Source organism: Ursus arctos, unplaced genomic scaffold (genome assembly GCF_023065955.2).
Source record: "Ursus arctos isolate Adak ecotype North America unplaced genomic scaffold, UrsArc2.0 scaffold_30, whole genome shotgun sequence".
In the NCBI taxonomy this organism is placed as follows: domain Eukaryota; kingdom Metazoa; phylum Chordata; class Mammalia; order Carnivora; family Ursidae; genus Ursus; species Ursus arctos.
The window spans coordinates 34,860,129-34,885,024 of NW_026622986.1; positions in this window are offsets into that span (position 1 = coordinate 34,860,129).

Here is a 24,896-nt window from a genome sequence, read left to right on the forward strand (position 1 = left end):
CAAGAGCTTCTCCTCCATGCAGACGCTCTGAGACGACAGGGGTCACACTGCACCTGTATGTGCGTGTGCATGCACGTGTGTGTCTGTGTGTGTGCATGCACATGTGTGTGTGTGTGTGCATGCACGTGTGTGTCTGCGGGTGCGTGTGTGTCTGTGTGTGCGTGTGTGCATGCACGTGTGTGTCTGTGCGTGTGCATGCGCGCATGTGTGTGTGCATGTGTGCATATGCACGTGTGTCTCTGTGTGTGTGCATGCACATGTGTGTGTGTGTGCATGCACGTGTGTGTCTGCGGGTGCGTGTGTGTCTGTGTGTGCGTGTGTGCATGCACGTGTGTGTCTGTGCGTGTGCATGCGCGTATGTGTGTGTGCATGTGTGCATATGCACGTGTGTGTCTGTGCGTGTGCATGCACGTGTGTGTCTGCGGGTGCGTGTGTGTCTGTGTGTGCGTGTGTGCATGCACGTGTGTGTCTGTGCGTGTGCATGCGCGTATGTGTCTGTGTGTGCATGTGTGCATATGCACGTGTGTGTCTGTGCGTGTGCATGCACGTGTGTGTCTGTGTGTGCATGTGCGTGTGTGTGCGTGTGTGCCGTGTGTCTGTGTGCGTGTGTATGCACGTGTGTCTGTGTGTGCCGTGTGCGTCTGTGTGTGCGTGTGTGCCATGTGTGTCTGTGCGTGTGTGCCATGTGTCTGTGTGCGTGTGTATGCACATGTGTCTGTGTCTGTGTGTGCGTGTGTGCTGTGTGCGTCTGTGCAGGCATGCTCAGGTGCTTATGTATGCGTGAATGTGTGTTTAGGCACGTGTGTGTGTGTGTGTGTGTGTGTGTGTGCAGAGGTTTGTTGTGTGTATAGTGTGTGTGTACACCTGCACTGTGTCGTATTTCTCCATATGCATTCACATGTGAAGTGTGTGTTTTATGTACGTTTACGCAGGAGTGTGCTTATTTGCCTATCTCTTCTGCTGACTTGTAAGCTCTCTGAAGTCTGGGAGTGGCCTACACTCATCTGTATGTCTCTCGTGCCCGGAAGAGTAACTGGACCCTTGTAGACACGTCAGTGCGTGCTTATTGTGAACGCATGCACGGTTACCGATGCGGTCTGTGCTTAGAGTCACGGACGCCTCATCCCTGGGAATGGAAATGAAGAAGAAAACAGATGCAAGAGGCTTTATAAAGGAAACATTGAGAAGAGCGGATGTCATATGGCCCTTTGATGAATAATTCAGGGATAAGAAATATTCAGTGGGTAAAAAAGTCACACGTGACAAGTGAAAGTAGCTAAGATAAAACAAAACAAAACAAAAACCAGCCAGAATATTGAATCGTGAATGGTGCTTAAGGATTTCAATCTCGGTGACCTTCTCAGCATCCTAATTTGGGGGTCAGACATGTAAACAATGATATGGAAGTGAAAAGATCACATATTTCAAAGACCGTGAGATAACCGAGAGAATGCTATCAGTCGCATCTAAAATAACACAGCCACACTCACCTGTCTGCTCACCTGCCAACATGATCCTGGGTCTTAGCTGTCTGTGCAGCTCTCCCAACAGAAAGCATTCCATGGGATAGGATGTCCATACTGAAAGCAAAGCACATGCTCGTTCCTCTCCAGTGCTCAAAATACCCTTCTCTTGAAACACAAGAACATTTCCAGAAAATTGTTGATACGTATGTGTATCATCTTTGGACCCACTTCCAATTTTTTACATCCCAAATTCTTATTATAAGGGGGCAAAGTTAATTTTTGTACATTATTCACACTTACTTTCATGTTAACTCATTGTACCCTGTCTTAAAAAAAAAAGAATATAACTTTTTTCATGTATAAGAAAACTTTTTAACATGACTTCACCTACTGTCCCTGACCCCTACGGACTGCACTAATTACTAATTATGGAAACATGAAAAAAATAGTTTTATTGTTTTATAGCAAACAAAAGACCTAACTTTCTATTCTCTATTGAATTAACGGTACATTTGTTTCTTAAGAAATGTCTGCTTGTTTTCTTAGGAGATCTGCGCTAGATCAAATCATCCGAAATGAGCTTGAGACGGCCCAGGTTACTCATTGATGTGTGACACAGTTCAACACAATGTATGGTGGTAAGAGAAGACTTAGAACAGGCTCCGGGTGAGACGAGCATTTCTTTGACTCTGACCTGCATTGGTTCTAGAGGACTTGGCTGTGCTCGTCATAAATCAGTTATGAGCGTAATGACAAAAATGGAAAAGGACCAACAGAACTGTAATACATGAAAAAATGATAGCCAGCCCCCAGGTGCACACGCCCACGTGCTCACTGAGCTTTCGGACTGCAGGTGTTACCATCAGTATGACCTCGTGGCTAAGAGCATGAATATAGCATCGCATGCCTTGGTTTCTGCTCTAGGCTCAGCCCCTCATTACCTGTGTGATCGCTGACAAGTTAGCCACCCTCTCTGTTCTTCACTTTTCTCATTTATAAAGATAAGGGTAATGATTGTGTCTAAATCCCAGAGTTCTTCCTGTGGAGATAGTAGTAAAGCACTTAGCATCATTCCCGGCACACATTAAGCCCTCAGGAAGTATTAGCTATTACTGTTAGTGGTTAATTCAGCCCCAAACCTACAGATCACTATTATGGTGCCCGGGCATTCTAATCATTATCAATAAACAAAGACGCGGATCTCTACGACGCCTCTGATGGCAGGAAATTTCATCCTACCACGTGAGAACGTTACGTCTCCACTAATGCGATGCTTGTCAGTCTGGTTGATAGAACGTTTCCCCTCGCAGACATGAACATTTCCCCCCGCACACATCCTGGTTGTGGTCTGCCCTCCACTCCGCCACAGTCCCAGCCTGTCACGCCTTGGTTGCTGTTCAAATTCCAACTCATGCCCCCACTTCCATAATACGATCTGAGCAAACTGATGCTGACCAGTCTGCCGCCCCCAGCGACAGAGCCACCCTCACGGTCCTTATCCAGTCCCATCGGGTGATAAAGGCATTGGCATCGCTGTCTTAGCCTCCGTGGTGGACAGCGAAGTGCTCGAGAGCAGAAATAAGTCTGGTTTACCCGCATCCACCTCATGGCGTAGGGTGGCGGCTTCTGTGGCCTCTCGCTAAAGTTATGTAAATGTCCTTGTCGGAAAGAGGATGGGTATTCCTAATTCCCTGAATGGCACCTGAAGGTGAAGCTCAAGCTTGTTTATGGGTGACAGAGAGAAATATTCGATGTCTGACGTTTAGCTGATGAGGTGACGAAGCCGCTGTTTCAGCTGGAACAGGGAAATTGATACAAAGCATTAGGCAAACAGGAAGATGAAACGATAGGGGAGGCGATGCTGATGAGAACAAAGTAGGAGATTCATTGTTGACAGAGGTGCTGCGGAGGGGAGGGGAGCTGCAGCTCGCGGGCTGGCGAAGGCGGGGCACTAACAAGCAGGGGGAAATTATGTGCCTTGCTTGAGGGGATCACAGGGTTTGAAAAGAGAAACCCAAAGAGAAAGGGAATGAGGCGGTGAGCAGCTGTATAAAAATTTTACCTGGAATGGTTAAAGAGGGCACTTTCCCATCTGTGCGAGGGGAAACAGCGCCCTAGTAAGACAGGAAGTTATAAACATCGATATGGGTTTGGTTTAAACTTTCAAAAGCAGATCCATATCCTGCAAGGTCTCCTCGGAGCTGCGTCTGGGAATCTGCACGCTCGGGCAAAGACCAGAGGTGCAATGCTGAGTGAGAAGCATGCTGTTTAATTTATCTCCTCCAGGAATGAGAATCATCTCCCGAGGTCAGGGTTCTGGGCCAAAAATAGATCTCGTTACTGAGACACCAGTACAAAAAGAACAGAGATGACCAATTTCACCTGCAGTTTTGACATTTTCCAAGTTTACAGACCTTTGAAGCCCACCCACCCACACCCACACCCCACTGCCCAGGCGGCCCTCCACGGGGACCCGAGTCCTCACCCCACCTTGCGTCTGGGGCATGCAGGGTTTCACTCTCTCAGATCTAAACCCCAAGTCTGTTTTTATTTTTTCAAAGATTTTATTTCTTTCTTTATTGGAAAGAGAGCATGAGCAGGAGGCAGGGCCGGTGCAGGCAGGAGGAGAGGCAGGCTTTCCGCTGAGCCGGAGCCCGGATGCCAGGCTCAATCTCAGGACCCCGGGATCCTGACCCCAGGCGATGGCAGATGCTTCACCGACTGAGCCACCCAGGAGCCCCCAAGTCTGTTTTTATTTGTGGTGATGTACCTTCCAGTTTTCAGGTTTGGGCTGCCTTATACACAACCCCTGTGTGTAGACATTCAGACCTCGCTGGTCCACCTCAAGCCCATGGCTGGATACTTCTCTGACGTGTGCCATGAGAATCGCCTCGAACCCACCTCGCCCCACACCAGCTGTCCCACAGTAGCTGTCAGCCCCTCTTAGATTCCAGCCCAGGGCCATCACTCCTGCTCTGACACTCTGGGAGTTCCAGCGGGGTGGATTTGTCTTTGTGGGAGCTGCAGAGGGTGGGGTACAAGCCACAGCTCATTGGGCCAGCAGCTGCAACGTGACTAAGCTGTCGTTTCTGAGATCCCCACGGCCCCCGCGGTGTTGTGGGTACCAGACGTTCCACAGAATACCTCACCAGGACCACCTAGCCCCCTTGAGCAAACCTTCAATGCCTTTCTGTTGTGCTTTTCCCAACTGGCAGGTCTGTGGGTAAGGGGCCACCGAGGACAGGTATCTACCGAGGAAAGCTTGGGAAAGGCTTTCTGTAGGTGAGGCACTGGTTAGGTGAGGGGGTAGGATGAAAGGAGGAGGGCCCACCACCCCATCCCGAGGGGAAGACTGCAGCCCCAGGAGAGGTGCCGGGCGGGCAGCGGCCCCAGGGAACCCGCCGTCTCCCCTTTCGTCTGGATCACACTCGTCAGTGGTTTGGTTTACGTGTCTCTACTCAGAACTGGGATTTTGAGTTATCACTTTGACCTAATTTTCTTCTCCACCTTATCAATTCCTGCCCATATCTTCATCATCTCCTTTCCTGGGTTATTCCATCAGTGTTGCTGTGTGCTCATTCCGTCGTCTTGATTCCTGGAACTCTCACCAAGCTCTGAAATCTCATCATGGAAGTCTTTCAGTGCTGTCTTCTTTTCAGAATGGTGCCGGCTGTGTTCTGTAGGTTGACTTGTCCAGGATCCCATCTCAACACCACCCCGTCTTCTGCTCCGTGGACCCCAGATGCCCATCCCCTTAGTTAGATCTCTCATTTCTCAGTGGTGTTCTGTAGTTTCCAGAGTTTAACTTTCGCTCAAGTTTTTGATGCTACCGTAAGTGGAGTTTTTCTTCATTTCATTTTTTAATTGTTCACTGCTAGTGCACAGAACCGTCTTTGATGTTCATGTATTGACTTCATAGACTGGAACATCCATCAGTCATTTTTAGTTTTAGTAACTTGTTAACAGGTTTCGTAGGATTTTATGTCTGCAAAATCGTGTCACCTTTGAACACAGGTAGCTTTACTTCTTGTTTTTCAATATGCGTGCCTTTTATTTCTGTTTGTCCCAGTTGCTCTGGGTTCGTCTTCTGGTTGAATGCTGAGCAGGAGGCTTGTAGTCCGCCTTGTTTCTGGTCTCGCGCGAAAGCAACCAGTCCCTCAGCATCAAGTGCCAGGCTAGCTTCGAGGGTTCTGTAGATGACATTTACCAGCTCCAGGAAGTCCCTTTCCATTCCTGTTTGGTGAACTATTTTGTGATGAGGGGTGTTGAACTTTGTTAGACAAAATTAGTTTTCTTTTTGCTACTGAGATAATTTATGAGGTTTTGCTTTTATATAAAATTCTGTTGATATGGTGTGCTGCATTAATTGATTTTAGGATGCTAACGCAATCTTGCAGTGCTGGGATAAATCCCTTTTAGTCGTATGCTATAACCCATTTATATGTCGCTGGTTGTGTTGTTTTGCTCCCATTTTCTTAAGGATTTTTGTGTCTGTGCTCACAAGCTACAATTGGTTTGTGGTTTGATTTTCTTATTATGTCTTTGTTTTTTGTGATTAGAGTAATACTGACCTTATACAATGAGCTGCAAAGTATTTCTTTCTCTTCTATCTTTTAGGAGAGTTTGAAAAAAATGGTATTCTTTATTAAATATTTGGTAGAATTTATTAGTAAAGCCAACTGAGTTTAGGTTTTCTTTCTGGTGAATTCTTTGATTACTAAATCAATTTCTTTGCTACATCTTTTCAGATTTTGTATTTCCTCTTGAGTCAGTGTCAGTAGTTTATATCTTTCTACTAACTTGTTCATTTCATTGAAACGTTCTAATTTATTGGCATGTAGTTGTTCATAGAATTCCCTTATGATATGTTTGATTTCTATAACAGAGGCAGTAAGGCCCCCCTCTCTCATTCCTAAGTTTAGTATTGAGTTTTCTCTCTCTCTCTTTTTTTTTTTTTTTTGCCTGTTTAGTCCTGTTACAATTTATCACTTTTGTTGCTCTTTTCAAAGTATTAACTGTTGGTTTTGTTGCTTTTCTCCACTTATCTATTCTCTATTTAACTAGTTTCTATTTTAATCTTTATTATTTTCTTCCTTCTGATTGCTCTGTATTTAGTTTTCTTGCATTGCCTGGTGTCTAAAGGTAAAAGGTTAGGTTATTGATTTGAGATTATTATTTTTGCTTGATGTAGGCATTCATCTATATATTTCTCACCACATACTGCCTTGTTCTGTCCCATAATTTTTTGCCTATTGTGTCCTCACTTCATTAATTTCAAAGTATTTTAAAATTTCTCTTGTGATTTTTTTATTTGACACATTTAAGAATGTGTTGGTGCTGTTTAATATCCACACTTATGTGAATTTCCCAAATTTCTTCATTATCGATTTTTAATTTCATGTCATTATGGTTGGAGAACACATTCTTTAAAATATTTCCATCTTTTAAACTTATTGAGGCTGGTTTTATGTCCTCTCCTCCTGTGCTCTATCCTTGAGGATAATACATGTTCTCCTATTGTTGGAGGGAGTTTTCTATAGGTATGTGCCAGGTAGAGTTAGTAACCAGTAAGTTATTTTTAAGTTTTTTAAAGATTTTTTTTATTATGTTATGTTAGTCACATACAGTACATCACTGGTTTTTGATGTAGTGTTCCATGATTCATTATTTGCATGTAACACCCAGTGCTCATTACAACACATGCCCTCCTTAATACCCATCACCGGACTAAACCATGCCCTCACCCCTCCTCCCCTCTGAAACTCTCAGATTGAAGATTTTTATTTATCTCTTTGAAAAAGAGAGAGTGAAAGAGAGCAAGCACAGGAGCAAGGGGAGAGGCAGAGGCAGAGGGAGAAGCAGACTCCCCACTGAGCAGGGAGCCTGATGCGGGGCTTGATCCCAGGACCCTGAGATCATGACCTGAGTTGAAGGCAGATGCTTTACCGACAGAACCAGGTGCCCCCAACCAGAAAGTTGTTTTTAATTAATCATTAAGATCTTATTGGGGTGCCTGGGTGGCTCAGTCGTTAAGTGTCTGCCTTTGGCTCAGGGCGTGATCCCAGCGTTCTGGGATCAAGCCCCACATCAGGCTCCTCCGCTGGGAGCCTGCTTCTTTCTCTCCCACTCCCCCTGACTGTGTTCCCTCTCTTGCTGGCTGTCTCTCTGTCAAATAAATAAATAAAATCTTTTTAAAAAAATGAGTAAGATCTTACGTATCTCTGGGGATTATAATGGTGAAGGCTGGACCCAAGCTTTATAGAACTTACCATCTCTAACTGGAGAAATAAGACACATGAGAAACTGATGTACAATAAAAGATAATATTTATGTTATAAATTACAAGTAGAGAAACTAATTGTTCAGAAGCATCTAATAAATTGAGAAATATGATGTTTGGAGTAGGGAGGATTTTAGAAGTGGGCTTGAAATTTGGACATGAAAGATAGCTAAGATTTGCCTGACACATAATCAAGGAAGGGATTGGGAGTAAGCCAGTAACAATAATAGGGCTTAGAAATGGTGTGGTTGGTCCAAATCAAATGAGAATTAGAGACTAACCATGTTGACAGCCGCAATGCAAGGAACGGGGAAAAAAGGATGGAGGAAGGGTGAGCCAATAACTTAAAAACAGAATAAAAATTGTGTGAGAGTTGATTGCTAATTCCATAATTTGATGAATCTGCATTTCCACTAATCACTTTCTGCTTTGCAGCTCCACATTTGGTTTCACGACTTCTCTCACAAGCCCTCCTTTACATGTATTTGAATAATGCTCAATTTATTGCTTAAAACCTCTGAAGACAAAGAGTCCCTTCCTGACCTCAAACGTTACCTGCTTTTTAAATAACACTACTAGAAAGCCCCAGTCCCCACTTGGAGTGACTCTGTACAACTTCCTCATATTCCCTCAAATCCGCTGACTGATTCTATTGAATGGCTATGCAGGTCGGATGCTAGGAAAGTGCCCATAAGTGTTTGTTTTTGGTGTGCCAACACACTGATTTCACATGATTCGATTTCCTATGTCCCTTTCTTGGACAATTCTAAAACAGAGAGCCCTGAAATGTTCATCTTTGCTGGGGGCTGCAGAGACATTTCCCAAATGAACTTGGGATTTTACTAGTTGAAGGAAATAAAGGCCACAACATCGTGGGTTCTCCTTTTCATCCACATGCCCAGATTTACATAACAGACTCACTCCAAATTGTTTCTATTTGTCTCTCAGCACAGCACGCCCCATATGGAGGCTAATGAACAAATTAACAGAGCCTGTGGTGATCCATTTGTGAAGGACAAATTGGTTCCTAACTGAAGGAATCACTCCACACATTTATCTGCGAGTTTAGAATGCATAACCCTATGAATGAATGACCCATTTTAAACAGATTGAATGTCTTTGAATCCAAATTAAGATGTTATTTTTCCTTTGATTTTGAATTTACTTACACCTGAAGTAGGGAAGAAAAGCTGTTTCTAAAATGTCAGATTCATTTCATTTGCTTTGCGAGATCAAGAAATTCTGGTTGTCCCAGGAGACTTTATGCTGCATTATATATTTACTGTACATATATCTTGTATTTACATATTGTATAATACATTTATAATATATATTTATACTGTGTTCTAATATCTTAGCTCTAATATACTTTATGTGTTATATGGACACATGGTTCATACTATTTCTTAGATTTCCTCCTATTATACATGGCAAGAAAATCTCCATGTGTAAACACGTGTGTGTGTGTAGCTGCATTCGAATGACTATGTCATCAAAACAGAATGCTGAGATGGAGCTGTGTTGTAGAATGTTCCAACAAAAACTCTTTCTGAAATGACAAGCTAGAAAGTCGCTTGGCCTCCTCTTGAATTTCTAGGCACTGAAACAGTTAATAACATTCTAACTCGCAAAAACGTTATGATTACCCTGGTGTTAAGGGAAAAACATGAAAATTGGGTTTTAAGTCAAGGAACACTGGAGAAAAGTAACTGTCTTTTGCTAAATATTTTCAAGGTTTTGTATTGTGCTGTATTGTGTTTATTTATGGCTTAAAACTACTTTTTTCTTCGCAAGTTTCTATGGATGAGTCTAAAACCCCTTCTTTTTAGTTGTAATTTAGGAAATATAGCCCTGAAATGTTAACGAATCTCCAACTTTTACGGAGATGGTCAACAAGAGAGCTGTCACTTTCCAAGCTTCTGTCTGTACCATATTTATCCACATCTATCCCTATTTCTCTATCTGTCTGTCTGTCTATCCATAGTGATGGTTACTTGTATGTGTCCACTGGGCCAGGCCATGGGGTGCCCAGACATTTGTCATACATGATCCCAGGTGTGTCTATGAGTGTCTGTGGACGAGATGAACATTTGAATCAGGGGACTGAGTAAAGAGATCTCCCTCCCTGGTATGGACAGGCTTCATCCAATCTGTGGGAGGCCTGAATAAAACAAAAAGATTGAGTGAGAAGGAATTCTGACTTTCTAACTGTCTTGGAGCTGGGACACATTGGTCTTCTGCTGCCTTTGGACCCGGACTCAGACTGAAGCTGAGTCATCGCCTTCCCAGGGTCTCCAACTCGCGGGCGGCAGATCCTGCGGCATCTCAGCCTCCGTAATCACGTGAGCCCGTTCCCTATCAATATCTATCTATCTATCTATCTATCTATCCATCCACCCGTTTCCTGTCTATATGTCTGCATACATAATGTTTATGTCTGTGTATTCTGTGTACACATGCACACACGTTCACCCTTCACGCATACACACATGGGAGGGAGAGGCCCTGGGAGGGGTGTGGACACGCTCCCACCGTTCCTTGCAGGTCTGAGGCAGACGATTGGTCGTTACCAATAGGGATGACTGTCGGGATGACCAAGGGTGGTGGTGAGATCGTGTGCAGCCGACCCTGGAACGTGGCAGGTGCCACCCCTGCTTTGGGCCTCTGAGCTTACACAGCAGACAGAACTTCAAATTTGTCTTATATTTTTTCCTTAAAAAATCAGCAGTTAGAATGCTCATTTATACAGGATCTCCTCCTCACTGTTGTCATAGCTTCTGCTGCTCGTCCTGAGTCTGTCTCTGCGCTGTGTTGCTAGGCAATTCCCGACACGGCTGGATTTAAATAAACATGTAGACAGCACACAGAACACATCCTTCCACCCACCGCTCACTCCTCATACCAACGCTGAAAGCAGTGAGACCCTTCATGTGGCCCGCGTGAGGTACCCTGACACGTTCAGAGCACTTATTTTAAAGAACTAGATCTTAAAACACTGACAAGGTAAAAACAGTACGGTAATAGGTAAAGAGATGTATTTCTATTAAAAATTTGGAATTTTGCAAGTAGTGATGGTTTCACCATATCCCACGCCAAGAACAAATTTAATGCTAAACTTCTTTTAAATTTTTTCTTTACATTTTTGTGTTTTTTTTTCACAAAACTAATGTTTATTACCTTTCATTTGCATTCCTTTATTTTACCCATGTTTCATTGGAATGAAATGTCTTCTAGTGAACAATATTTACTACCTCTATATCTTAGGATTAATTATTCAAAAGTATTTACTAAAGGCATATGTAGAAGTACTCAGTGACAGGGACACCCGGCTGGCTCAGTCAGTGGAGCATGAGCGGTCGGGGTCATGAGTTTGAGCCCCACACTGGGCATGGAGCCTACTTTAAATATATAAATAAATTTATAAAAAGTACTCGGGCATTTTATGGACTCTAATGATAGAGAAAATATAGTTCTTGCCCTTGAGAAAGTTACAGTCAAATCTTATTATGAATACGCATTCTTATTTCACAGAGAACATGCCTTCATTGTGTGTGGTTTTTTCCTGATTATCTAAGTAACATATATTTATCGTAAGAAAATAAAATGAAGTTTTACTCACTCGGGCGGTGCTGTCATTGGGCACGGGGCTCAACACTGGGCAGCCCTCCAGGTGTATTTGGCCAGGAAGGCACAAATCGAATGAACGGACACAACATGATAAACTTGAGGACATGTCTAGACAGGGTCTCGCCATCCCTACCCGACATGCCACCCACGCCCTGCAGGGTCTCCATAAACACAGGATACGCAGTGATATGAAAACTCTTTGTATGTGGACTTCTGTTTGAGTGGACAGAGTCAAGTGAAGGGTGGAGGTGTCCCTGTGATGCCATGGGTCATGACCCATGGGTCATGCCATGGGTCACACTCACAGACCGCTTCCTCTTATGGTCCCTGGGGGTGAGATGATGCACGCTGTCACACAACCCAGGAGAAAGGTCCCCTCTCAGCGGCCAGAGCAGCTCACCGTGGACTCTGCTCTGATGCTTCACGAGTGTGTCCAGCACCACGCTGGGGATCGCTGCACGGCTGGATGTGCTGGGGCAGTGCAGGTGCTCTGGAGTAATGTCCTAGAGACAAAATACCATCTGTGACCAGAAAGGGGTCACGCCGCTCCCAGAAAAGATGTGCAGAACTTCACTGATGCAACAAAGGGTCTTAGAAAACCAGGTGTGAAAGATAGAAAAGAAGGGAAGAAAGGGAGGGAGGAAGGAGGAAGAGGAGGAGGAAGAAGGGAGGGAGGAGGAAGGAAGGAAGGAAGGAAGGAAGGAAGGAAGGAAGGAAGGAAGGAAGGAGAGAGAAAACCAGATCCTTATTAGAAGGGAGGTCAACTGAAAAAGATTAACCATAAATCAAAAGCCATTTCTTTCCTTTGGAGTTTGTCGTTTCCCAAAAAAATGTGTGCAGCAAACTTAGGAATAATTTGTGGGACATTTCCCACATCATATTTTATGCAAATCATAATCATTCCATATGTTGTTTGGCTTGTTTATGAAGTTTAAAAGTAACTATTTAGAAAAATGCATGCCTAATGGGATCCAAAGAAGCTTATGCTTTTAAAGAGAAGCCCATATGTCACTGCGAACAGATACAGTTTTCCAAGATATAGATACTTTCCGTAATAATTTCTTCCTCCATAAATTAATTCTCCCTACCCACCTTGGCTTTGGTATTATATTAAAAAGGCAAGATATCTCATCTTTTAAACAGGAGTTAGATTGAATAGTACATTTGGTTGTGCCTCCCTGTCCAATGTTTGTTACAAGAACACTTTTATTTTTACCAATGTTTAGAATCCGTTACACTAACATGAAAGAAGTTCTGATTTTTTAAAGGAAAGCCTGCTCACTGTGCAGCTACATGATTACACGAAAAGATAAATATCTTTGCATCTATGTGCCGTTCGACACCAAACGTGTGCCTGCTCCAAAGAATCATAGGAAGACACCCAGGGCCCCAGCCTCTTCCTGAAGATGGAAGTGTATTTTATCATAAATTCATACATCTGGAGTTGGCAGCCTGAAGGAATTTTGGAGAAGTAGTAGAAAGACCATGACACCCCCATTTGTTCAAATTCATCACCAACAGGTCTGTGAGCCTCTCTAGGTATTGGCTGGGTTTTTGTTTTTGTTTTTTTAATGCTCAATTAGCCAACATATAGTACATTGTTAATTTTTGGTGTAGTGTTCAGTGATTCATTAGTTGCATATAACACCAAGTGCTTATCACAGCACATGCCCTCCTTAATGCCCATCACCCAGTTATCCCAACCCCCCACTCTCCCCTCCCTTCTGAAACCCTCAGTTTGTTTCCTGGAGTCCAGAGTCTCTCATGGTTTGTCTTTCTCTCTGAATTCGCCCCATTCAGTTTACCTCCCTTCCCCTGTGGTCCTCTGTGCTATTCCTTATGTTCCACGTATGAGTGAAACCATATGATAACTGTCTTTCTCTGCTTGACTTATTTCACTTAACATAATACCCTTGAGTTCCATCCATGTCAATGAAAATTGTAGGTATTCATCCTTTCTGATGGCTGAGTAATATTCCATTGTATATATGAACCACATCTTCTTTATCCATTCATCTGTTGAAGGGCATCTCGGCTCCTTCCACAGTTTGGCTATTGCAGACATTGCTGTTATGAACATTAGGGTGCAGGTGCCCCTTCTCTTCGCTACATCTATATCTTTGGGGTAAATACCCAGTAGTGCAATTGCTGGGTCATTAGGTAGTTCTATTTTTAACTTCTTGGGGAAGCTACATACTGTTTTCCAGAGCGGCTGTACGAGCTTGCATTCCCACCAACATATCCCCTTTCTCTACATCCTCGTCAACATCTGTTGTTCCCCGTCTTGTTAATTTTGGCCATTCTAACTGGTGTAAGGTGGTATCTCATTGTGGTTTTGATTGATATGGAGTGTTTTTTTCATGCTTCTCTTACCCATTTGTATGTCTTCTTTGGAGAAGTGTCTGTTCATGTCTTCTGCCCATTTCCTGACTGGATTATTTGTTTTTTGGGTGTTGGGTTTGTTAAGTTCTTTATAGATCTTGGATACCAGCCCTTTATCTGTTATGTCATTTGCAAATATCTTCTCCCATTCCATGGGTTGCCTTTTAGTTTTGTTGACTGTTTCCTTTGCTGTGCAGAAGCTTTTTATCTTAATGAAGTCCCAATAGTTCACTTTTGCTTTTGCTTCCCTTGTCTTTAGAGACGTGTCTTGAAAGAAGTTGCTGTGGCCGATGTTGAAGAGGTTCTGCCTATGTTCTCCTCTAGGTTTTTGATGGATTCCTGTCTTACATTGCCATCTTTCATCCATTTTGAGTTTATCTTTCTGTATAGTGTAAGAGAATGGTCCAGTTTCATTCTTCTGCATGTGGCTGTCCCATTTTTCCAGCACCATTTATTGACGAGACTGTCTTTTTTCCATTGGATATTCTTTCCTGCTTTGTCAAAGATTAGTTGACCATAGATTTGAGGGTCCATTTCTAGGGTCTCTATTCTTTTCCACTGATCTATGAGTCTCTTTTTGTGCCAGTACCATGCTGTCTTGGTGATCACAGCTTTGTAATAGAAATTGAAGTCAGGCATTGTGATGTCCCCAGCTTTGGTTTTCTTTTTCAACATTCTCCTGGCAATTTGGGGTCTTTTCTGGTTCCATCCAAATTTTAGGGATTGTTTGTTCCAGCTCTGTGAAAAATGTCGATGGTAATTTGTTAGGAATTGCATTGAATGTGTAGGTTGCTCTGCGCAGAACAGACATTGTAACAATGTTTATTCTTCCAATCCGTGATCATGGAATGTTTTTCCAACTCTTTGTGTCTTCCTCAATTTCTTTCATCAGTGTTCTATAGTTTCTAGAGTACAGAACCTGTATGGTTAGGTTTATTCCTAGGTATCTTATGGTTTTTGGTGCTGTTGCAAATGGAATAAATTCCTTAATTTCTCTTTCTACAGTTACATTGTTAGTGTATAGAAATGCAACGGATTTCTGTGCATTGATTTTGTATCCTGCCACATTGTTGAATTGCTGTATTAGTTCAGTAATTTGGGGGTATAATCTTTTGGGTTTTCCACATGAAGTATCATATCATCTGCAAAGAGAAAGAGTTGGTCTTCTTCTTTGCCAATTTGAATACCTTTTATTCCTTTCTCTTGTCTGATTGCTGTGGCTAGGATTTCTAGTACCATGTTGAACGATAGTGGGGAAAGTGGGCATCCCAGTTGTGTTCCTGACCTTAACGGAAAAGCTCTCAGTTTTGAGAGAATGATATTCTCTGTAGGCTTTTCATAAACGGCCTTTATGATATTGAGTTTGTTCCCTCTATCCCTATACTTTTGTTTTAAACCAGGATCAGGCTAAGGCTGAAGCCACGAAGACCTATTAAATGAAAGACGACATGGGAGAACAGTATTGTTTTGGGGGATGCAAAAGCAGGCACTGGGTGGGCTTCATTGGGTCTCCACAGAATTCATATTTTGAAATCTAATTCCCAGGACCTCACAATGTGACCATATTTGGAGAGACAGGATCTTCAAAGAGATGACTAAGGTAAAATGAGGTCACTAGGACGGACCCCAATCCAGTCTGACTGGTGCCCTTATAAGAAGAGGAGATCAGGACACAGACATGTGCAGAAGGACGGCTACATGAGGACACACAGGGAGGGGACAGTGTCTGCACACCCAGGAGAGAGGCCTCAGGAGACACCAGCCCTGCCCACGCCTGGACCTTGGACTTCCAGCCTCCAGGACATGAGACAGTAAATGTCTGTCGTTTAAGCCCTGAGTCTGGGGTGGTCTGTGACAGCAGCCCAAGGTGACTCATGCAGGTGGCAAGGGGGTTCTGTGGGCTCAGAAAGATCCATTCTACTGGGAATGTGACCCCATCGGAAGGGTGGCTGAGAGCAGCTTCCTGTTGGGAGACCCACATCCTGGCCTCCAGAGGGGAGTGGGAGCTTTCTCTCCCTGCCTTCAAAGAGAGCTTTGCAGAAGTGCATGGAGCACTAAGTGGGAAGGTCCACTTTATTTTGCAGCTTGCACAGACCTGTACTACCAGGTGCCCCTTAAGAGATTATTTATTAAGCATCCTCAGGAACAGAAGACGAGAACATGGAGCGAACATAACTACATCACTTGCCTCCCCCAGGAAGTCTTACTACAGTCCTGTTGACACCAGAATATCCATTTAAAACAAAAATATAGCCTTCCATGGGACCCAAGGGTCTTCATTGTGGCAATGAGCCAGGAAATAGAAAAAAAATTACACTAGGATTATTATTTGGGGGGTAAATTTTATGTATATTTCCCCCATGCTGACATTCAGCAGACTAATTTATTCAGTCACAAGCTTTAGAAAAGTCTTCTGGGATGCCAACAAGAAGACAAGATTTTATTCTCAGTTGTAAATCAAAATTGCTCCAACTAGATATTCTTGACTAATATCACTAATATTTTCTAGACATGGAAAATAGTCTCTACAATGCTAGAAAACAACTTTAAGAGCCCCTATAAATGACAGACAAAAAATATGTATTTACCTTCAAATAAATTTTTACAAAATACGAAGCTCTGGTTCTGAGTCTGTTGTTTCTCAGTCTAGTGATGATGAAAGCCAAGTAATTGTTTCCACAATACGTGAGGATCTTCCGCCTTGGGATTTCTTATAAAAATGAATAAGGAGTGGCATTAACGTAGAGCTTTCAGAATAGTGCAGAAGGAGCAAGCCATTTCTGTCACTGAGGGACAGTGGTCGGGAGTCTGGACATGTCTTCAGTGGGTCTGCTCTGGGTCCCACGAGATGGCAGCTGAAGTGTCTTCACCTGGAGCTCTGGATTTTCCTCCGGGCTTATGGGGCTGTCCGCAGAACTCAGCTTGGCGGTTGTGGAGACTGGGGTCCGTGTTTACTCTGGCTACCCTGCGGACTGCTCAGCAGTGCTGACCACCTGCGGTTTCTGGGCACGGGCCCTCACCACCTGCTAGCCAGCATCTCCAAGACCAGCAGCTGAACGTCCCTCTTCAGCCACCAAGACAGTACCGTGTGTCCCCCCTTTGCTATATTCTGTGGCTAGAAACCAGTGGCAGGTCCCACCCGCACTCAGGAGGGGGAACTTCTGTGATATGTCACCATGATGTCACCACAGCAAGGGACAGAGAATTTTAAGGATTGGTGAAAACATAATGCAACAGAAGGTGAATTCCTGAAGGAGCCGGGGAAATCTAGAAAAAATGTGAGTGGTTCATAACTGGACGTAATGAGATGTGGTGTCTGTAAACCAAAGGTGAGAAGCAAGGGTGGGAGAGAGAGACATCCCCCCTCAGGCAACAAGCAGGTGAGAACACACAGCTGGCGGAGAAGGAGAAGAGCAAAAACCTTGAAAACATAATAATTAAAACTCGCTTTGAAATTCATTAAAATATAAAACCGAAAAGCACACAATTAAGTAAGTGACATGGAGAAAGCCACATTAGCAGCAAAAAAGCACAAAGAGAAGTGAGTACGATTCTGAGCTAATAAAAGTGGAAGGCAGAGACAAAAGGTCTAAGCTGAATATTTATTCACTGAACCTGAGGAAAAATGTGGAAAAACTGGAAAAGAAGCCAAGACCAAGAACACAAAACCAAAGCAAAATTCTAGACTAAAAAAAGACTACCATGTGCTGATTATTGTTAATTTAAATAAAATAATGACAGAAAAATAGGGCAAAATTTAACTATATAAACTAAATAAAATCATGTATAGGCATATCAATTTTAAAAATTCCAAAGTATAAATAAAGATCACAGTAGCCTCATAATCCTGCCCGGCCCTAATTTTTAAAGGACGTTGTGCATCATTTTTAGACCACTTTCAGTAAAAAACAGGAACTTGTAAATTTTATAAGCAGCCAAGTTTTCATTAATGGGTCCTGATAACCAATGACAAGATCATCAGCCATGATGACATGCAGATTATAAACTATTCTCTTGTCCTTCTTGGGAGAAAAAAAAAAGAATGTAAGCATAATTTCAACTATGAAGCTATTGGACAATAAGCCATTCAAACATAAACTGAAGTAATTTAGCCCTAACCTAGGACCAAAACTAGGGACTACAATAACATAATGAAAGTATGTAAAGGATAAACCTGGGTCCAGTGTTCTAAATGTGGCAAAAATATTGTCAGTAAATCAGATAATTTTAAAAATAATTTTTTTTACAAAGACCAGTAATTTTTTTTTAGTATGGACATAAAGAATGGCATGAGTAGTAAAAGGGTCATAAATCTCTCACCTTACAGAAGCCAAAATGTGATTTCGATCATTAGGTAATTAGGTAATTAAAGAAATAGTTTTGTATTTGCTTCCACATCACTAGCATAGATGAAGAGGAAAACTAACAACAAAGAAGATAGGGGGGAACACCAGAAAACAAAAACAAAATAAAAACATAGTAAAAGTAAACAGTAACTCCCCAAATGACAATTAATCTAATACTGGGTTTCAAAACCATTAGAAACAGTATCACCAAAATACAGAAATCTGTTGGAGTGGAGTAACGAGAACCCTATCAGCTTTGATAGACCAAACAGATATAAAAGAGCTTAAGACACAAAGTAAATACGCAAGATTTGCAAATATAAAGAGCTCCAATTACGCATTATATGCTAAAAAACAGACTGCCTTTCCAGTGCCTATATTCAGATTTAATGCTGCACTAGGCCATTCATAAATCCCCAAGGGTAGAAAACGGACCAGCTCTATTTGCTCAGCATAATGTGACACAACAGCAGAATTGTAAATGGATCGCTTGCACATGTGTGCGTGTATTTTTTTCTTAAATGGTAAGTGTTGTGTCGAATGCTTGTTTTGGAATTTAGCTTTGACTCAGAAGTTCGTAGCCGACGTACTAAACTGATGAGCCCACCTCAGCTAAATCCACGATCAGCTCTGGTTTCTCCCCCAAGCCAAGTGTCCATCAAATGCTGCTCATGATTAGTTCCTGTTTTCAAATGAACAAGATGAAGAATGGATAAAGATAAAAATTTGTTTAGTGTCCCAGCCATAGAAAGCTCATCTAGGATGTTGGTCATGGATTCATTTCTCGAAAGTTAATCTATGCCTGTTGATATCATCAAAGCTCTGCTCCTTTGGAAAATAAAGTAACTATCCAAGCAGCATGTGGTGAACCCCTCCCAGCATTCTCGGGCAGGTAGCAGGAGACACAAAAGAAACAGTTCCCTAAGAATTACACAGAATGGCTGTTAGGAAATTTCCATATAAAGGAAACGGCCAGGTTCTTCTTCCCAGAGATCAGCCAGTCCTCTCCTTAGGATAGGAGTTTTACATGTTATTTACTGAGGAGAAGACGTTTGCTCCCTCCTCCAGCACAGCCACAGGGTCCACAGAGAAAGCAGTCCTTGTGCAAGGCATCTGCTTTCGCCCTCTGTGCCCTGCTCCCCTCCTATCCCACACATTTCCATTTCAAGGCTCTGCCTCACGGTCGCACTCAGCCCGCATGTCAGTGCTGGTAGACAGCTGCAAGAGGCAGCAGTAGGACGGAGCATTCGCTCCCGGAGCTCCCAAACACCACCCTAAAAATAGCTGGAAAAGAGGCAATGTTGGATGGGGAGAAAATGATACTTTACCAATTATGCCCAAAGAAAATGAATGTGTAAATACAGATGATATCTAGACTGCTTTTCTTGTGTGGCTTTTATTCCCTGTACAATCCCGGCTCCTCAGTGTGTTTGTGTAGGGTCATGGGAGGATGGATAAATGCACACACTCACTGACAAGCTTCAAACACAAGAAGAAAGCTGTACCAAGAGTAAATAGGCATTTAGATTTATAGAGCATCTTTTACTTAAATATAAAAAAGTGAACCATTTAATTGATCGCATCTGTAACAAGAGTGTATACTACATTTGTGTGGGGTATCCATCGCAGAAACCCTCTGGCTGATCTGTACCCCTTCCCACTAGAAATCAAGCCCATTCCCTTCTTTTATTTCTAGCTTCTGCAAAGAACTCTTCCCCTACCCCTACCCCAGAGTGGTTACTTCCTCTTGATTAACTTGAATTCCACCTGCCTTTTCTAATTTCCATGCGTGGGTATACTGTATCTCTTCTATACCCATCGGTATCCTGCATAAAGTTTGCCATGGCTCCTCTCCTATAGACGGCGCTGAATTGATTAAAAGTGATACTAAAACCTATAACATGTTTCAACAGGATAATACTCTTCTCAGTTACCAAAAAAAAAAATGTCACTTGAATTTAGGTTGTCCTCTGCCAATATAAATAAGGGTTGCCTGCATCCCCCATTCCTCGAGTGGTGAAAGCCTGAAGATCTTCTGCCCCAATCCTTACTTCTGTGCACACTCTCCAAGATTCCCCAGCCTTGGTCCAGATCTACCTCATGCAATTCAGAGAGTTGACCCGCAGAAACTGTTTGCATTGGAGGGGTATGCTGATAGCCACGGGGATGGGGGTGTGGTCGTGATTCCTCCAAGTGACTATCCATGTCAGATGTCCTAGTTTCCCAAGTGTGTATGGTCACTTGGCTTTCTCTCCTTGCCTGCCCTCAGGCAATGCCCCATCACACTTCGCTCTCCTTCTTGTGGTCTCCGTGATCTGCCACCTCTCTCGCCCGTTCCTTTCATTCTGCAGAGCAGTAAGTGCATGGAAGTTGGTTTGTCATATTGAGAAACATCCCTTTGCCCTGACTTCCTGGGGGACACCCAGGGTCTTACCTTGATCTGCACCCAGGCTAGAAAATGTTTTCCCAAACAATGATTTTCCCTTTAAAATTAATTCTGATGCTTGCACTGGAACCAGAAATGTATCTTTTACCTAACAAATAAGTGGGCAAAGATGGAGAATGTCAAATACTTGCAAATGGTTTTCTTGTATCTAGTTTAAAGGTGCGAATGTAATTCTTAGTATTTGAATCATGTCTACAGCAAGCAAAAATAATATAAAATGAAAAACTCATTCTCTCAGATTTCCTGCACTCAAAATTCCAAACAATTAACTTGCATGCTTGCATGACTTTTTTTCTGATTTGGTAGAATATGTAAGTTGCTCAGGTATTGCACAGAGGCAACCTAAGACATCTGTCTTGATTTCCTTATTCCCTCAGGTACCATTCCCTAATAAATATATGCACTCCATAAAGCCTATGTCATAAATATAGACAGCTGACTCATCGTGCTAACTAACAGGATTTCAGTCGTTTCTCCAAAGAATGTGCAAAGCAATTCAGCTCCAATCCAAGTGGAAAAAAAAAATCTCTGAAACTTGTATTTTTAGCAAGCATCTTACTTCATTATATAAGAATGCTGAGGAAAAGTGTAAACCCATACCTAGTACAGACAAACCATCCGGAGGGCATGCCCTACCCTTTTCCCCAGGTGCTATGATTGTGCTCATGCTTGTCGATGGGTTCCTAAAATACCAGTCACAGTCAATTGATTGACAAACAATTATTGAGAATCTGTTCTGTAGAGAGCCCTGCACTTGATGCCCTGGGACAAATAATGAAATAAGACATGGCCTCACACAGAATTACATAATGTTGCAGTCTAAAATTGGCATGAAATTGGTGGAGGATTATGAGGCCATAGGTGGTTTACAGCCAACTGCATTGCAGAAGCTCAGAAAGGGCATAGTGACGTGTCTGTGTACATGGAGAAGGTAGAGCGTGTGTGCGTGAGTACACATGTGTGTTCTGTGTACACATGAAGACCGAAAGTCTTGAAGGAGGAAATAAGGCAAGACACATACATAGCCAATCTGGGAAGTTCATTAAATGCCATGACAAAGGGCAGTGAGTTTATGGGAAATTTTATTTTGATGCCTAATGGAGGAATGAGATTCAAGGGTGATATGGAATCAATTAGTGTTTGCTGGTGGTGATACATCTGACAAGGACCGCAGTCCCACAGACAGGTTTGTGACTTGTCTGACCTTTGCGTCAGTGGGGTGAATGCAGCAAAATGAAGACAAAGTCATTTAACCTTGCCTTGAGAATTTATCCATCAAGTAGTGCTTTTTTCTTTTCTTTTTTTAAAGATTTATTTATTTATTTTAAGAGAGAGAGAGAAAAAGCAGCGAACGGAGCAGAGGAAGAGAATCTCCAAGCAGACTCCCTGCTGAGCAAGGAGCCCAATGTGGGGCTCGATCCCATGAAACTGAGATCATGCGTGGACCAAAACCAAGAGTCAGACACTCAACTGACTGAGCCACCCAGGCACCCCAGCATAGTGCTTTATATATATATATTCTTCACTTCCAGGTCCCAGAGTTAAAAACGTCTACCTCACCTCCATTCTTCTTTTTGAAGGCCAGTCTTTCCAGTGACCTTAATTTCCAGTTTTGCATACTTGGAAATCAATGGCATACTGTGCTGCCTATCACAGAGCGGTGGGAATTCCCCAGTCCTGCTGTTAGGAAAGCTGCCCTCAAGCTGGCCTCGTTATGAATTTCTGCACATTCTCTGCATCCTGTGTTGAAACTCAGCTCTTTTGGGGGAACTCCAAGGGAGGAAGCAAAAAAGTGCCACGGAGTTTCACCTTCTCAAAGGATTCCCACCCATATCTGTCTCCCTACTGACACGTGGGACAGAAAGCATGTGGAATTGAGTTCTCCCATGGGACTGAAAAGCACCTGCCATGCTCAGAGGGGGCCACTGGGAACCATGCAGTGATTCCCAAGTGTTAGCAGAGCCCACATATACCATGCTTACTGGTTCCTCTGGACATTTATCCAGCATGAAATCAGATAACGAGAATGTCAGCAACTCAAAGTTTACTAGAAGTACATATAGCAGGGGCGCCTGGGTGGCACAGCAGTTAAGCGTCTGCCTTCGGCTCAGGGCGTGATCCCGGCATTATGGGATCGAGCCCCACATCAGGCTCCTCCGCTAGGAGCCTGCTTCCTCCTCTCCCACTCCCCCTGCTTGTGTTCCCTCTCTCGCTGGCTGTCTCTATCTCTGTTGAATAAATAAATAAAATCTTAAAAAAAAAAAAAAAAGTACATATAGCAGAAGACATGTGTATATTAATATGATTCTAGAAACTTGTCTCCTGTGCATGCTTAAGTTCTATAACAGTGAAACAAACAAACAGAACTTAAGAATAAGAAACATTAAAAAGAAGAAAATATGTAGAAGAAACAGTGATAGTCATTAACTCTAGTAAAATTCAAAATTAAATCAAAATAATCATTAAGCTATTTTACAGAATTTATTGTAATGGTTTAAAATGTTCTTAAAGATATGTAATGCAAAGTTAAAAATACTTAATGTCAAAACAACTAAAATTAAAACTAAAAGTAAAGGCCATTAAAAGAATAAACCTCAGATATTTGTGGGTAATTAGGGTGGAAGTAGGAAAGAAATAAAAGCATGTTTATATCAGTGGAAGTCATAGAAATTTGTCTCTACTATGGATGTTGATAAAGACATAAAATTTAAATGTATTTGCACAAATTTAGAGGAATCCACGATTAAGATAAAAGAGACAATAACGTTTCATCAATCAGTATCAATAATCAATGACAAATAAGAAAACAACAAAAAATGTATAATAAGGACAAAATGCAATATATTGTGGCTGGATTAGTGTAAAGAATTTCCATTTGACAATAAATATAAATGGATTATATTTTCCTACTAAATCTTACATTAATTTAAAAAGCATTCAGTCATATATTATTTCAAGGGTATACATATTTTTAAATGACACAGAAATGTTGAGAACAATGGAATAGCTATGCTTTCCTCAATCATTACCCTCAAAAAAGTGAAAATACAGATAACTAAGTTATAAAGAAGGGACTGAGGTGTGACAAGGATAAGCAGTGATGGGAAAGAAAGGGAAAGAAAAGAAGCAATTCATTGAAAAACCTAACCAGGAATTAAAGTAGTACTGATTATCACATTTTGAATTCAATAAATACATTTGAGTGTACATAGTAGGCAAGAATGGAACCAAGAACCAAAAATCACTGAAGTGAATTTCTTCTTATATTTCTACATTTTAACTAAGATATGCATTGTTGATTTTCCTCTCTCAAAACAGAAAACTTCATTTCACAATAAGGCACATTAAAATAATTATTTTCATTATCAGCAAATAGAATTCAAGTGATCTATCTTCTCTGGAAAACCCTCATAGTATGATGGGGAAAATTGGGGGGAGGGGGTGCCTGCTCATAAACAGTAGGCATCCCATCTCTGACTTCAAATATTATAAGAGTCTAAATTTTTAAGTTAGTTAGAGTAGAAATACACTCCACATATATTCAAGGTTGTAGGTTGTATATGGTAGGATTTCAAGTCACTGCACAATTAGAAAAAGCCAGATTAGGAATGGTTTCTAGACAGTTTCTTGTATTTTTAAGAGAAACCTAATTCATCTGGAATGAAGGGATTATTATAAAAGGATGTGATTAAAGGAACCCTTGCTCCTACTTGATCATGTAAGAAGTTTTCTGGGATGTCACTCCTCATCGCATTCCCCTCAATAGACTGCTTCTCTCTCTCTCTATTCCCACATCAACTTCTGCTTCTTTTATCCACTCTGCTCCCATGTCCATCTTCACATCTGAATTCACTTTCCTGTTAGAACTTTATAAGGAGTATGGTTTTCACACCAGCCTTGGACTCTATTAATACTTATATGGACTACTTGGAACTATAATGTATTTTCACTTAAAAATGAATTCATATAAATAATGGCTCAAACTTTTAAGTCACAGCTTAGGGAAAATAACATTGGTTTTAGTGTTTTATAACCAACTGAGTCACTTCCAAAAGGATGTTCAGAGGACTTAAAAGAACCAGGCCTAAGAATATATCTGGGGGGGGGGGAAAATCAACCCAGTGGAATAATTAGTTGCCAAGAAATTAGGCTAACTCACCCAGAATTCAGCATTTGATATTTGATCCTAATTATATCTCAGTAAGATGTGGACAAGAGGAGGTTTTGATGGAAGGAAAGTCAAGCTACTTATAATTAAAATTGGATTCTTAGTGACTCAGCAGTCAAAGGTCGGAGGAAGCCCATGGCATTTGCCCCCTGAGCTTACAAGCACATCATTAATATATGAA